This window comes from Crocuta crocuta, unplaced genomic scaffold (genome assembly GCF_008692635.1).
Source record: "Crocuta crocuta isolate KB4526 unplaced genomic scaffold, BGI_CrCroc_1.0 scaffold219, whole genome shotgun sequence".
Classification (NCBI taxonomy): domain Eukaryota; kingdom Metazoa; phylum Chordata; class Mammalia; order Carnivora; family Hyaenidae; genus Crocuta; species Crocuta crocuta.
Window position 1 is genome coordinate 7,880,053 of NW_027551572.1, and position 11,689 is coordinate 7,891,741.

At 34.3% G+C, this 11,689-nt stretch overlaps 1 protein-coding gene across 2 annotated transcripts in view; it reads right to left on the reverse strand.

Annotated features, from left to right (window-relative positions):
- OLA1 (Obg like ATPase 1) overlaps positions 1 to 11,689 on the reverse strand; it is a 163,691-nt gene that overhangs the window by 28,226 nt on the left and 123,776 nt on the right. The gene's annotated exons all lie outside the window — the stretch shown is intronic.

The following is an 11,689-nucleotide window of genomic DNA, read 5'->3' on the forward strand; positions in this document are numbered from 1 at the left end:
TTCTCCTGTAATTTAAATTCTCATGAGACAGACATATAAACAAGATTGTGTAGCTTGTGATAAGTGCTCTGTAGTGAATACACGGGATGCTGTGAACAAAAGAAGAGTCTGGGAGATGCCTCTAGACAGGGTAGTCAGGGAAGGTGTTTTTCGGAAAGCTACTGGGGCCAACTGTGGTCAGGGGAAGGGGTGTGGTAAATACGGAGAGAAGAGAGTTAAGTGTTCTTAGATTTCTGCAGACATAGAAACATGTGAGGATGGAAAAATTCATACACCGTGAGTAGCACATGCATGGAACACTTTCCCTGATGAATTTTCCAATGGTATTTTTACTACAAAGTACACACAGTGTAATTATATAATGGGTTCAAATGGTTTGGGAACAAAATACAAATTAAACACACACACACACACCACTGTATAATTACTTAATTACCCGAGAGATAGGAATGGTTCCAGAAAAGCATTTCCACTTATCAGGTATATACAGTAACAGTTGTTATTTTTTTGGTTTTGTTTTTAATGGGGAAGAAACATTCCACACAATGGAAGTTTTACAGGATACTGGCAAATGCAAACATGCTAAAGAAAGTATATAGAGTAGGCACTTCTTAATTGCTTAAAATAAAAGTAAACTTTCCCTACTTTTTAGTCTGTGAATATATCACAACAAATAAATATCAAAAATGAGCATAAAAGGATAAACAATACCAGAAACCACAGAATGTTCTTCCATTCTATTTCATACGTAGCTAATGCAGCATAGCGTATCAGTTGAAGCTTGACAAATGATAAGCTATGAACTTTGGGGCAGAGTTAGTGTCATTTGATTCTTAATTCTAAATTTCTTACTCATATATGCCAGATCAACTGTTTAAGACACAACCGTCCATTCTGTGGATAGGCTATGCAGCTTGTCCCAGTTAAAGTAACTCATTCTTTCATTATCTTGTTTATCAGGCACAAATAACTTTCTATTTAAAATTTAAGCAGACTGAAAAAGTACTAAATAAAACATTCAGTAATCTTTCAGATATTTATAAAATTAAGAAATTCCAGTTTATTTCTCCTTATGAAAAATACAGGAAACATGATTTTCAACCATTTAAAAAGCCAGACACCGGTCTATCGAAATGTACGGTACATTCAATGTAATGATTCATAGTGTCTCTAATAGAAAGATTCAGCAGTTCTCAATCGAGACCTTTATTCCTTCTCTGAATAAATGATGCCTGAAATTTTTATTCTTGTTCTAATGGAATTTCAATGGCCTTCACTGCAAATCTACTGGAAATTTTTGCATATTAAGTGGAAAAAATTAAATGATGTTAACCACATTTTAATGTGATTAAGGCTGACAGGGTCATTATTTCTGCTAATCACTCAGTTTAAAAAGCTCAAACAAAACTTTATAACAGACAAGCTTTTTAATTTTCTGTATATCTTGTTGAAATTTAAAAAAAAAACTGTAGAAGAAAAAGAAGGGGAAAAAATCATACTATGGTCCTTGACAAAAAACAAGTAGTTCCTACAATCTGCAGATGGGTTTCATTATACTTAATCTGGTGATGTAAAAACAAAAATGCAAAACAATCTTATACTGCACATGCTCCTCTGGTTTCTTTCTTTTTAAACACAAAGAGGGTAAGAAAATGTGCTTTGTAGAATTTTGAGTTCTGTGTTTCCTATTTGCTGCTAAATGGAAACAAATACAGTTTTTTCTTTAGATCTTACAGCAAACTAAAAACAGAATTAACGCAGAATACTGCCTCAAACAATTCTTCAATGTCCACTTTTTTAGATTAATCTATGCCATGCTACTACTAATATTTCAAATATATCAGTATAAGCTAAAAATCTTCACTGGGATAAATCTCCAAAAAGAGTGGCACTAATTGCTATTAGAAGAATAATAGGAATTCTAATGACCAGGAGTGCTTATAGACAATTTGTCTTTTCTGTTTTCTGATATTTACTTTGCTCACTGGTCATTCTATACCAGAAACTTAAAATTAATTACTTAAGATCATAGGTATATTTGATGTAATTTTGGTGCTCTACTGGCAAAAACTTATTTTTAGAAGTTCAACATTACAATATTCTTGAAGCAAAAATAAGCAGGAACTTAGCCAAAAAGGCTTAACCAGTATGTTCTCTAATTTTCTGAGCATTTCAATATTCTCCATAAAGAACAGAAGTTCAACTAGGTACATAACCCATACAATTATATAAGAATGAATCAAATACCTCACTACTCTTCGTTGGCTGTGAACTGCTTAACGAATACTGGTTGTTGAAAATCATCTTTATCTTTCAGCTACTAAAATGGTAATTTCTAAAAATGATTTGAGGACTGTAATTCATTTTGACATATAACGTAATATGACTATTCCTAATCCAGTAGTTGTAGTTTTTACAAAAACAAAATTAATTAGCTTTTAGAAAAATATGACAAGCAAATTATTTTTTGAAAGAAACACACACCTGAAGTTCAGGCAGTCTAATTCATACTGATTCACCCCAATCTAGTAAACTTCAACCAAATTAAATGACTACAAACAAAACATCTCATACATAAAAAAGATTAAGTACCTATTTTTGCATTGTAGTTTTCTAAAGCCGTATGAAACTATGATCACTGCAAATAATAGTTAAACTAACAATTATAAAACTTAAACTACAGGTGCAGTACTTTTACCCAAAAAACACTGATCATTCTTTGCATGGTAAATTATTCAACTACATGCAAATAGATAAACGAGTTTACTTCACTGATCAAAATCTAAGTAGCTAACAAAAGCAAAGCACCTGGGCAATAAACAAGTCCTTTGAAATATAATTTAGTAGTAAAGTTTGAAAAACCGCTGTTCTGTTTTCATACCGAAAATCTTAACCAAACTACTTTGCAGCAAGAAGCTCAGCCTTTTGGGAAGGGAAAGAGATTAGGATCTGTAGTAGATTACATAAATATCAAGAAGTTCAATATTAATGTTGCACTGTAGACATAATCTTTGATATCTACACAAAGAATTAATATTGCTAAACTTAAAAAAAATTTTTAGTGTGATGCTATGCACTGGGGCATCAACTAATAATCCTCCAGAATTTCCGTGCTCATCTAAAAAGAGTCCCTGCTGAATGTTCTAATGCATCTTATTGTGAATCTTCAGCAAATAAAACTTCATGTATGAGCTCATGATGTGCTTTGCTGCCGGAAAGTCACAGACTCTGTGGGAAGCTCTTTATCTTCCCAGCAGTCAGTTCTCTGAGAACATCAGTGCAGCTACTGTAGTTACCTGTAGATTACTTGTATTTTCTCACATCTGTGTCCAGCAATCTAAACCATGATGATAAAGGGTCATTAGGTTTTGAGTGAGGAAGGGGATGGACTAGACAATTTGCTCTGATAAGCTCCTTGTTGGGAGCTCTAGTTTAGAATGTGAAATGTCAGATATGTACAGTTTTACACTAGAAGGAAGAAAAGAATGATTTCACTTTTCTGCACTAACAATTAAAAATGATGTGACTTAATGTCTAACTATACTCTACTGATTCACATTTTATTTGGGGATTTACAATTAAAATTATTTAAGAGAAATAATTTTTCTCCTTGTAAAATGGACGTCTACGCTCTATTAGCCACAAAGAATTCAGGTACAATTACTAAGATAACTGCTGTTTGGAGCACAGCAAAGCAATTTCCCACAGTGGGACTTACAGTTCAATTTACCAGTTGGGCAAATATTTTGTGCTCTGTAGTGGCCTAGAGAGTTAAAAGCTATAGGTAACATTCGAGCAGTGTTATACTTGGAGAAAAGTTTCTTCAATCCAAATGGATGGTTTAGATTTCAAAGTAAAGAGAATATCCTAAAAACACTTTCCCAAATTAATATTATATCATTTAAAAACTAACACAAGCTACATTTGTCAAAGAAACTGACTGACCTCTTGTCCTCCCTGAAACCCGGCTCCTAATTTAAACTCAACACTGTATTTTATTTTCGTATTTGTGTTGGATCATAAATCATTCTGATACTTAATCACAATTTCCTAGTAATCAGCTGATAGAATATCGTTATATTCTTGATTAGATTATAGAATGAGAATACTAATTACTTAATTTTAAATGGCTTAGAATAATTGTGTCAGGTTACAGAAATATAAAAAAAGAAAAAGTTGGGTTTTTTTTTTCTGGTATCCTTCAGTTACCATGTAGCACACCACATAGAAAGGAGGACAGAAGTATTTTAGTTTAGGAAAAGAAACAGGGACATTAAAAATGCTTGCTAAATTTGCATTCATAATTTACTTCTTATTTAGGTTTTACCTCTTATTTAGGTATGCTTATTTTAGTACAATATTGTATCTTCTACCCATACTCCTCCAAAAGGAAATTTTATGAGGTAACAGTAACTAGAACAAATAAAACTGAATTGCCTGAAAGAAATGTTAAAATTTTAAAAGTATGTCAACAAAATCATCCAATGTTTTAAAATGAAACATTAAGTAGTGCTTTGTTTTTTCTGGAAGCAGCCTTACAATTGTGTTCATCTGGACCATTTGAAGGCTTTCCAATGCTGGTGGAGAAGAAAAATAAAAAATACTTACTGTGAAAATTGTTTGGTAGCACTAAACACAGGCAAGCAATATTTTCCAACAGGTTAAAAAAAATTAAGCATTTAAAAACTCCTGTTCTTCCTTTCAAATACATGCATTATCTAAAATCTATTTGTGAAAGACCGTAAAATGCGAGATATGTCACTATTACCAATGCAGAGAGACATTTTTAAAAATAAAAATTATTGTAAAATACAACATTTGGGTAAGTAACATTAACATCTTAAGGCAATATGAGAACGCAAATCCGAAATAATTATTCATACACCAAGCCATTGTAAACCTAAATCATTTCTGAAGACCTGAATGTGTCAAGAACTTTGACAATTATGACTGGAGCCAGGAAACTGTAGCAGTGCAGAATTTCTTATGAATTTCTCCAGTTACTTTTTATAAATGCTGTCTTGGATGACAGCTTAATGTGTACCACATGCAATATTTATTCTTCTTCAGTGTCAGACTGTCTAGCCATCCAAGAGAATACAAAGAATGTCACTTATTAGGATAAAAGCACAAGGAAGGTAATCAAGGACATATGTAACATCAGCCAATCATGCCCTATTTCAACATCCTATTCCATTCATAACAGTTCAACAATTATTTGCTTACTGATAACTTGCTTTCAGGCTGTTTGTGTTCACCATAATGGTGGTTTGCATTTATTTTGCTCTTTAGAATTGGACACTTGCTGTGCCATACATGTTTGTCAAAACTTTATATCTTCTGTCAGAAATGGCTTAGCATATCAAATAATTTCTATTTGTCAGGAACTACTAATACAACAATCAGTAGCCCTTGATGTCAATAGGGCATTCAAAGAGCTATAAAACAGTAAATGTATAAGTATTAAATATTCCACAGAAAAACATTTTATAAGTGATACATAGTAAGAAAGTCATTATTATTGGCTAAGTAAGCCACACTCACATACCTTCCCCTGCTTATGGCTAAGGATGCTTAATAGGCACTGCTTTTTCTTTTGTTTTAGTTTTCCAAGATTATGAAACTCAATCTGATCTGATGATCTTTAAACTATATATCCAAAATATTTAATACCAAGTCACATTAAAAAACACACTTGGCCACCCATACAATTTCACTTAATAACAGATATAAAATAATGTCCCATCATATATCATAATCATGAAATGCACAATGATAGAAACATAATTACTTAATTATACTTAATCAGAAAACATAACCAGTAGGACTTCAACCAAGTATTCTAGTTACATTTGAAAGCTTTTAAAAGTATTAATTTCCAGAAATCTAGACAACCAAGATGTTTACCTCTGAACACAGGAAAGGAAACAAATGGTCGATATTCTCCATATTCTCTCTCTTGGTCTCTTTTTCTTTTCTGTCTCTATCTCAGATTTGGCCTGAAGTAAAATTCTACTGATGTTAGAAAGGTCCACACAAACTAATCCATTTTAACTAATCCACACTAACTAAGCCACTTTGATGGTTTCTTTTTTTTTTTTTGACTCTTACTTGGATATTGTATAGATTAGTTTCGGTAGAATGTTTCTCACATCCTAGAACTTTACTTCAGGCCAAATCTCCCCACCCCACTCTACATATGTCTTGTTATGCAAATTGCACATGTTTTCCTTAAGAGGGACAAAGAAATAATGGTATTTTTGGAGGCTTCCAGCAAAACAAATAACACCTAAGGAGTGACTGGGCAAGGTCCTCTTAAGGCCACTGACTTCTAACACCCTGATGCCAAGACCTCCGGCTTCAAGGAATGAATGAAGGACACCAGGACACTCTCCTTGCTCTCATCAGCTCCTGGATACTGAAGAAGACGCGGGCACCAGACCACATTGCCAATAAAAATCCCACACCTCATGCAAAGAGAAGACTCATTCTCTTTTCCTTTCTGAATCTCCTGGACACTGTCCATCTCTCTCTCTATATATCATCAATAAACTCTTGCTTTCACTTCCAAACGAAAAACAAAAAATTAAAAACACACACACACACAAAAACATTTTTGTGGGTTTTTCTTTTTTAATCTACATCTATGAACTATGCTGTAAACCATCAATTTTCTTAGTTATATAGTAAGTGTTACAATGTACCTACTGCTAGTACTAGGGAAAAATCCATTTGGATAAAGTTGGAAAGGTAGAGGGATAAGTCTTGATTAACAAAAAAGAAAAACACAGCAAGATTTTCTAAGTGTTGCTGTTCCATTTAAAAGTTTTGAGAGGGGCGCCTGGGTGGCTTAGTGGGATAAGCGTCCGACTTTCGCTTAGGTCATGATCTCGCGGTTTGTGGGTTCGAGCCCTGCGTCGGGCTCTGTGCTGACTGCCAGCTCAGAGCCCGGAGCCTATTTCAGAGTCTGTGTCTCCCTCTCTCTTTGACTCTCCCCTGCTCACGCTGTCTCTCTCTCTCTCCTAGAAATAAATAAAAATATTAAAAAAAAAAAAGTTTTGAGAATAGGGGCACCTGGGTGGCTCAGTTAAAAGTCCAACTCTTGATTTTGGCTCAGGTCATAACCTCACAGTTGTGAGATTGAGCCCCATATTGAGCCTGCTTGGGATTCTCTCCTTCTCTCTCAATCCCTCCCTCAGAGAAAGAGACAGACAGAAAGAGAGAGAGAGAGAGAGAGAGACGGGGGGAGGGAGGAGGAGAGAGGAGGGAGAGACAGAGACAGAGACGAGACGAGAAGAGAGCACTTGGGTGACTCAGTCAGTTACACGTCCAACTCTTGGTTTTGGCTCAGGTCATGATCTCACGATTTGTGGGTTTGAGCCCTGCATTGGGCTCTGCACGGATGGTGCAGAGCCTGCCAGGATTCTCTCTCTCTCCTCACTCTGTCCCTCCCTTGCTTCCTCTCTTTCTCAAAATAAATAAATGAAAGAAAGAAAGAGGAAGGAAGGGAGGAAGGAAGGTAGGTAGGAAGATCTTGAGCATTCATAAAACAGTAAAATCTCACCAAATATGAAGTTTGGCTATATGTCTAAACAAATTAATTGAATACAACAATAAAGCATTGTTTTTTGTTTTGTTTTTGGTGGTGGGGGAAGGAGAGAGTAAACAAAAATACAGTGAAAGGAAGGGAAAATATAAGTGCCCATACCCTTGTAAATTTCAGAAGCCAGAACACTACAATATTAAAAAACCAAAAATATGTATATTTAGGAGAAATAAAAGAAAATGGGAAATTGCTATCTTTTTAAGAAAATTCAAGTATAATTAACATACAGTTTTATATTAGTTTTCAGTGTATAATGTTTCAATAATTCTAAACATTTCTCAGTGCTCATCAAGATAAGTGTATTCTCATTCCCCTTTCCCTAATCTCACCACCCACCTCCCCCTAGGCAACCACCAGTTTCTCTGTATTTAAGAGTCTTTTCTTTTGTCTCTTTTTTGCTTTGTTTGTTCATTTGTTTTTCAAAATTCCACATGAGTGAAATCACATTTGTCTTTTTCTGACTTATTTCACTTAGCACTATGCCCTCTAGATCCATCATGTTGTTGCAAATGGCAGGATTTCATTATTTTTATGGCCATGTAATATTCCATTATGTGGAACAATCCAAGATGTATGTATAAGTACACATCTTCTTTATCCATTCATCCAGAGATGAATACTTGGGTTGCTTCCAGGTCATGGCTATTGCAAATAAACATAGGGGTGCATATATCTTTTCAAGTTTGTGTTTTCATCTTCCCTGGGTAAGTAACCAATAGTGGAATTACTGAATCATTATTTTCTACAGTGGCTCTACCAATTTACATTCCCATCAACAAGGCATAAAGGCATGACGGTTCCTTTTTCTCTACATCCTCATCAACACTTGTTTCCTATCTTCTTGATTTCAGCCAATCTGACAGGTATGAGGTGGTATCTCATTGTGGTTTTGATTTGTATTTCCCTGATTAGTGATGTTGAGCATCTTTTCATGTGTCTATTGGCCATGTGTATGTCTTCTTTGGAAAAATGTCTATTCGGGTCCTCTGCCTATTTTTTAATTGGATTTTTTTTGTATTGAGCTGTGTAAGTTCTTTATATATTTTGGATATCAGATATATCATTTCCAAATATATTTTCCCATTCATAGGTTGCCTCTTTGTTTTGTTGATGGTTTCCTTAGTTAAGCAAAACCTTTTATTTTGATGTAGACCCAATAGCTTATTTTTCCTCTTCTTTCCTTTGTCTGAAGAGACATATTTAGAAAATGTTTCTATAAGCCAATGTTAAAGAAATTACTGTCTGTTTTCTTCTAGGAGTTTTATGGTATAAGAAAGTGGTCTAGTTTCATTGTTTTGCATGTAGCTATTTTCCCAGAACCATTTATTGAAGAGACTATCTTTTACCCATTGTACATTCCTGCCTCTTTTGTCATGGATTGACTATATAATTTACTTGTTTATTTTTATTTCCTTTATTTCCAATCTTCTAGCTGGTATGGGTTTCTATGCAATTTTCACTAGAATACAACTAATCAAAAAAAAAAACCCTATATGTATATTTTTTTAATTTTTAAGATTTTTTTAATTTATTTTTGAGAGAGAGAGAGAGACAGCGTGAGCAAGGGGGGGTCAGAGCGAGAGGGAGACACAGAATCTGAAACAGTCTCTAGGCTCTGAGCACCGAGGCTGACCCCATGAACCGTGAGATCATGACCTGAGTCGAAGTTGGACGCTTAACCAACTGAGCCACCCAGGCGTCCCTATATTTTTTGTTCCATGAAATGTATGCTGTAAATGCAACAAAATGTTTCATACATTTTCTCATGAGCTCCAGATAAAAGCTGTCTTTAAAATGTCTAACTAGGTTTTTCACTTTATACTTTTCTAAGTAAATAGGTAAATATTTGCATTCCAAGGCTGTTATGAGGACTAATCCAAATAAGAGAATGTATTATGTGAGTGCCCCAAAGTCCAGAATATAACACATGCTCAACAAATGGTAGTTACTATTTTGCCCAAGGCTTGGTTTTATGTACACATATATACACACCTACACACGTGTATATATAATGTGTACATTACACTGCTATTTACAAATATAGAATTAAAATAATATTATACAAATCATCTACTTGTACTTCATCTAGTAATATTATACAAATAATTCTATTTGTATACGTGTACAATTTCTACTCCAAGAAGGTCTCAAAAACAAACCCAAGTTATTGAAAATGCAAGGAAATAGATCACTATATGGTTAAAAACACACAAACTAAACAACCAAGTGGTGGAAGAAAGTTACTTATCTTAAAACATGATTGATAATACGTTATTTTCTATGTCAAAATATATAAACTACTTTACTGTCCCTATAAAGGCTATTAAATTGCTACATGTTTGGAATATAGTTTTCAATGATAAGTTCATGAACATAAAGATACAGTTTAGGTAACAATTTTTATATTACCTTCAGTTGGCATTCTCTAATCAGGTTACAGTGAATTTTTAGTCCCAAATTTCACAGTGTGTTAACTTAAATGAAATTGACAGTGATAGGAAATGTAGTATATATGACCTATTGCTCAGGCCTGGTCTACCTTTCCCACCACCAATAGCCGAAGGCTGAGATACCATGGCATAGTGGTAAAGATCATGAGCTCCAGAGATAATCCGCTTGGGTTTGAATCTTGGCATCACTGACTGGCTATGCAACCTTGGCCAAGTTCCTCAATCTCTCTATATTTGTTTTGCCTTCCTTAAAATAACAATGGTAACTATTTCATAAGGTTCTGGGAAGTCTTAAATTTAACTGGCATATATAGTTAGGTGTTCAGTAAGATTCTGACCTGATGCCGACTACAATTATTACAACATTTTAGGCATAGGAATTTGTCATTATTCTAATTCATGATATTCTTTCACTTCCCTGTTCATTTACACATCAACTCCAGACAAAAGAAAAATGGCACAATTTAAAAAGGCAACAATTTTAAATATAAATTATGTATGAAAACTACTGGTGACCTTCATGTTACAGACATCCAGATAATGCTCTTTGGGAAAAATCTTTTGGAACATCATTTAAAACAAGAAAAAAGCCAAAAAAAAAAATGATTACTGAATAGACAGGTATTATTTTTCTTTTAAATATCAAAATAGACTAAGCCCAAAAATGTTTTCCACAGATTATACAGTTCTCTTTAAAAGAATTTCTAAGGAAAATGTTGATAATCATCCAGAAATACTGACGACTACTCTTGATCTTAATGACAAATACTACAAAGTACTGAAAAGGTACCTTTGTATCTTTATTAACAGAAACACTAAACTCATTTACCTCTCAGCTAACTTAACCCATTCTTAACCTAAAATGCAGATCTCTTAATCCAATGGCGAAATGTTTCATTTTAGTGAAAATTCAATTCAAGGCCAAAATAGTACAGTGTGTGTGGGCCAGGTTGGGATTTGTCTGTGGATCCAATGAACTAAAGTAAATTAAAATACTGTAAACTTTTGACCAATGTTAAATTGCTATTATTTTTTTTTTTTAAGATTTTATTTTTGAGGGGCACCTGGGTTGCTCAGCTAGTTAAGTGTCAAGACTTTGGCTCAGGTCCTGTCTCACAATCTGTGAGTTTGAGCCCCACATCTGAGAATCTGGAGCCTGCTTTGGATTCCCTCACTCTCTGCCCCTTCTTGGCTTGTGCTCTGCCTCTCTCTCTCTCAAAAATAAATAATTTTTTAAATAAATAAATTTTAAGTTTTGAGTAATCTCTACCTCCAATGTGGGGCTTGAACTTATAACCCTGAGATCAAGGGCTGCATGCTCTACTGAATGCCTGCACCCCGTTATTATTATTTTTAGTAAAGTTCAATCTGCTTCTTTGAAGTCATACATTGAGGGATGTTTATTCATTCATTCTTTTTTTTTTTTTAAATGTTTTATTTATTTCTAGGAGAGNCATTATTTTTAAATATAATTTATTGTCACGTCGGTTTCCATACAACACCCAGTGCTCATCCCAACAAGTGCCCCATTAAGGGACTTTTTTCTTTTTTAAATATTTATTTTTGGGGCGCCTGGGTGGCTTAGTTGGTTAAGCGTCCGACTTTCGCTTAGGTCATGAGCTCGCGGTTCGTG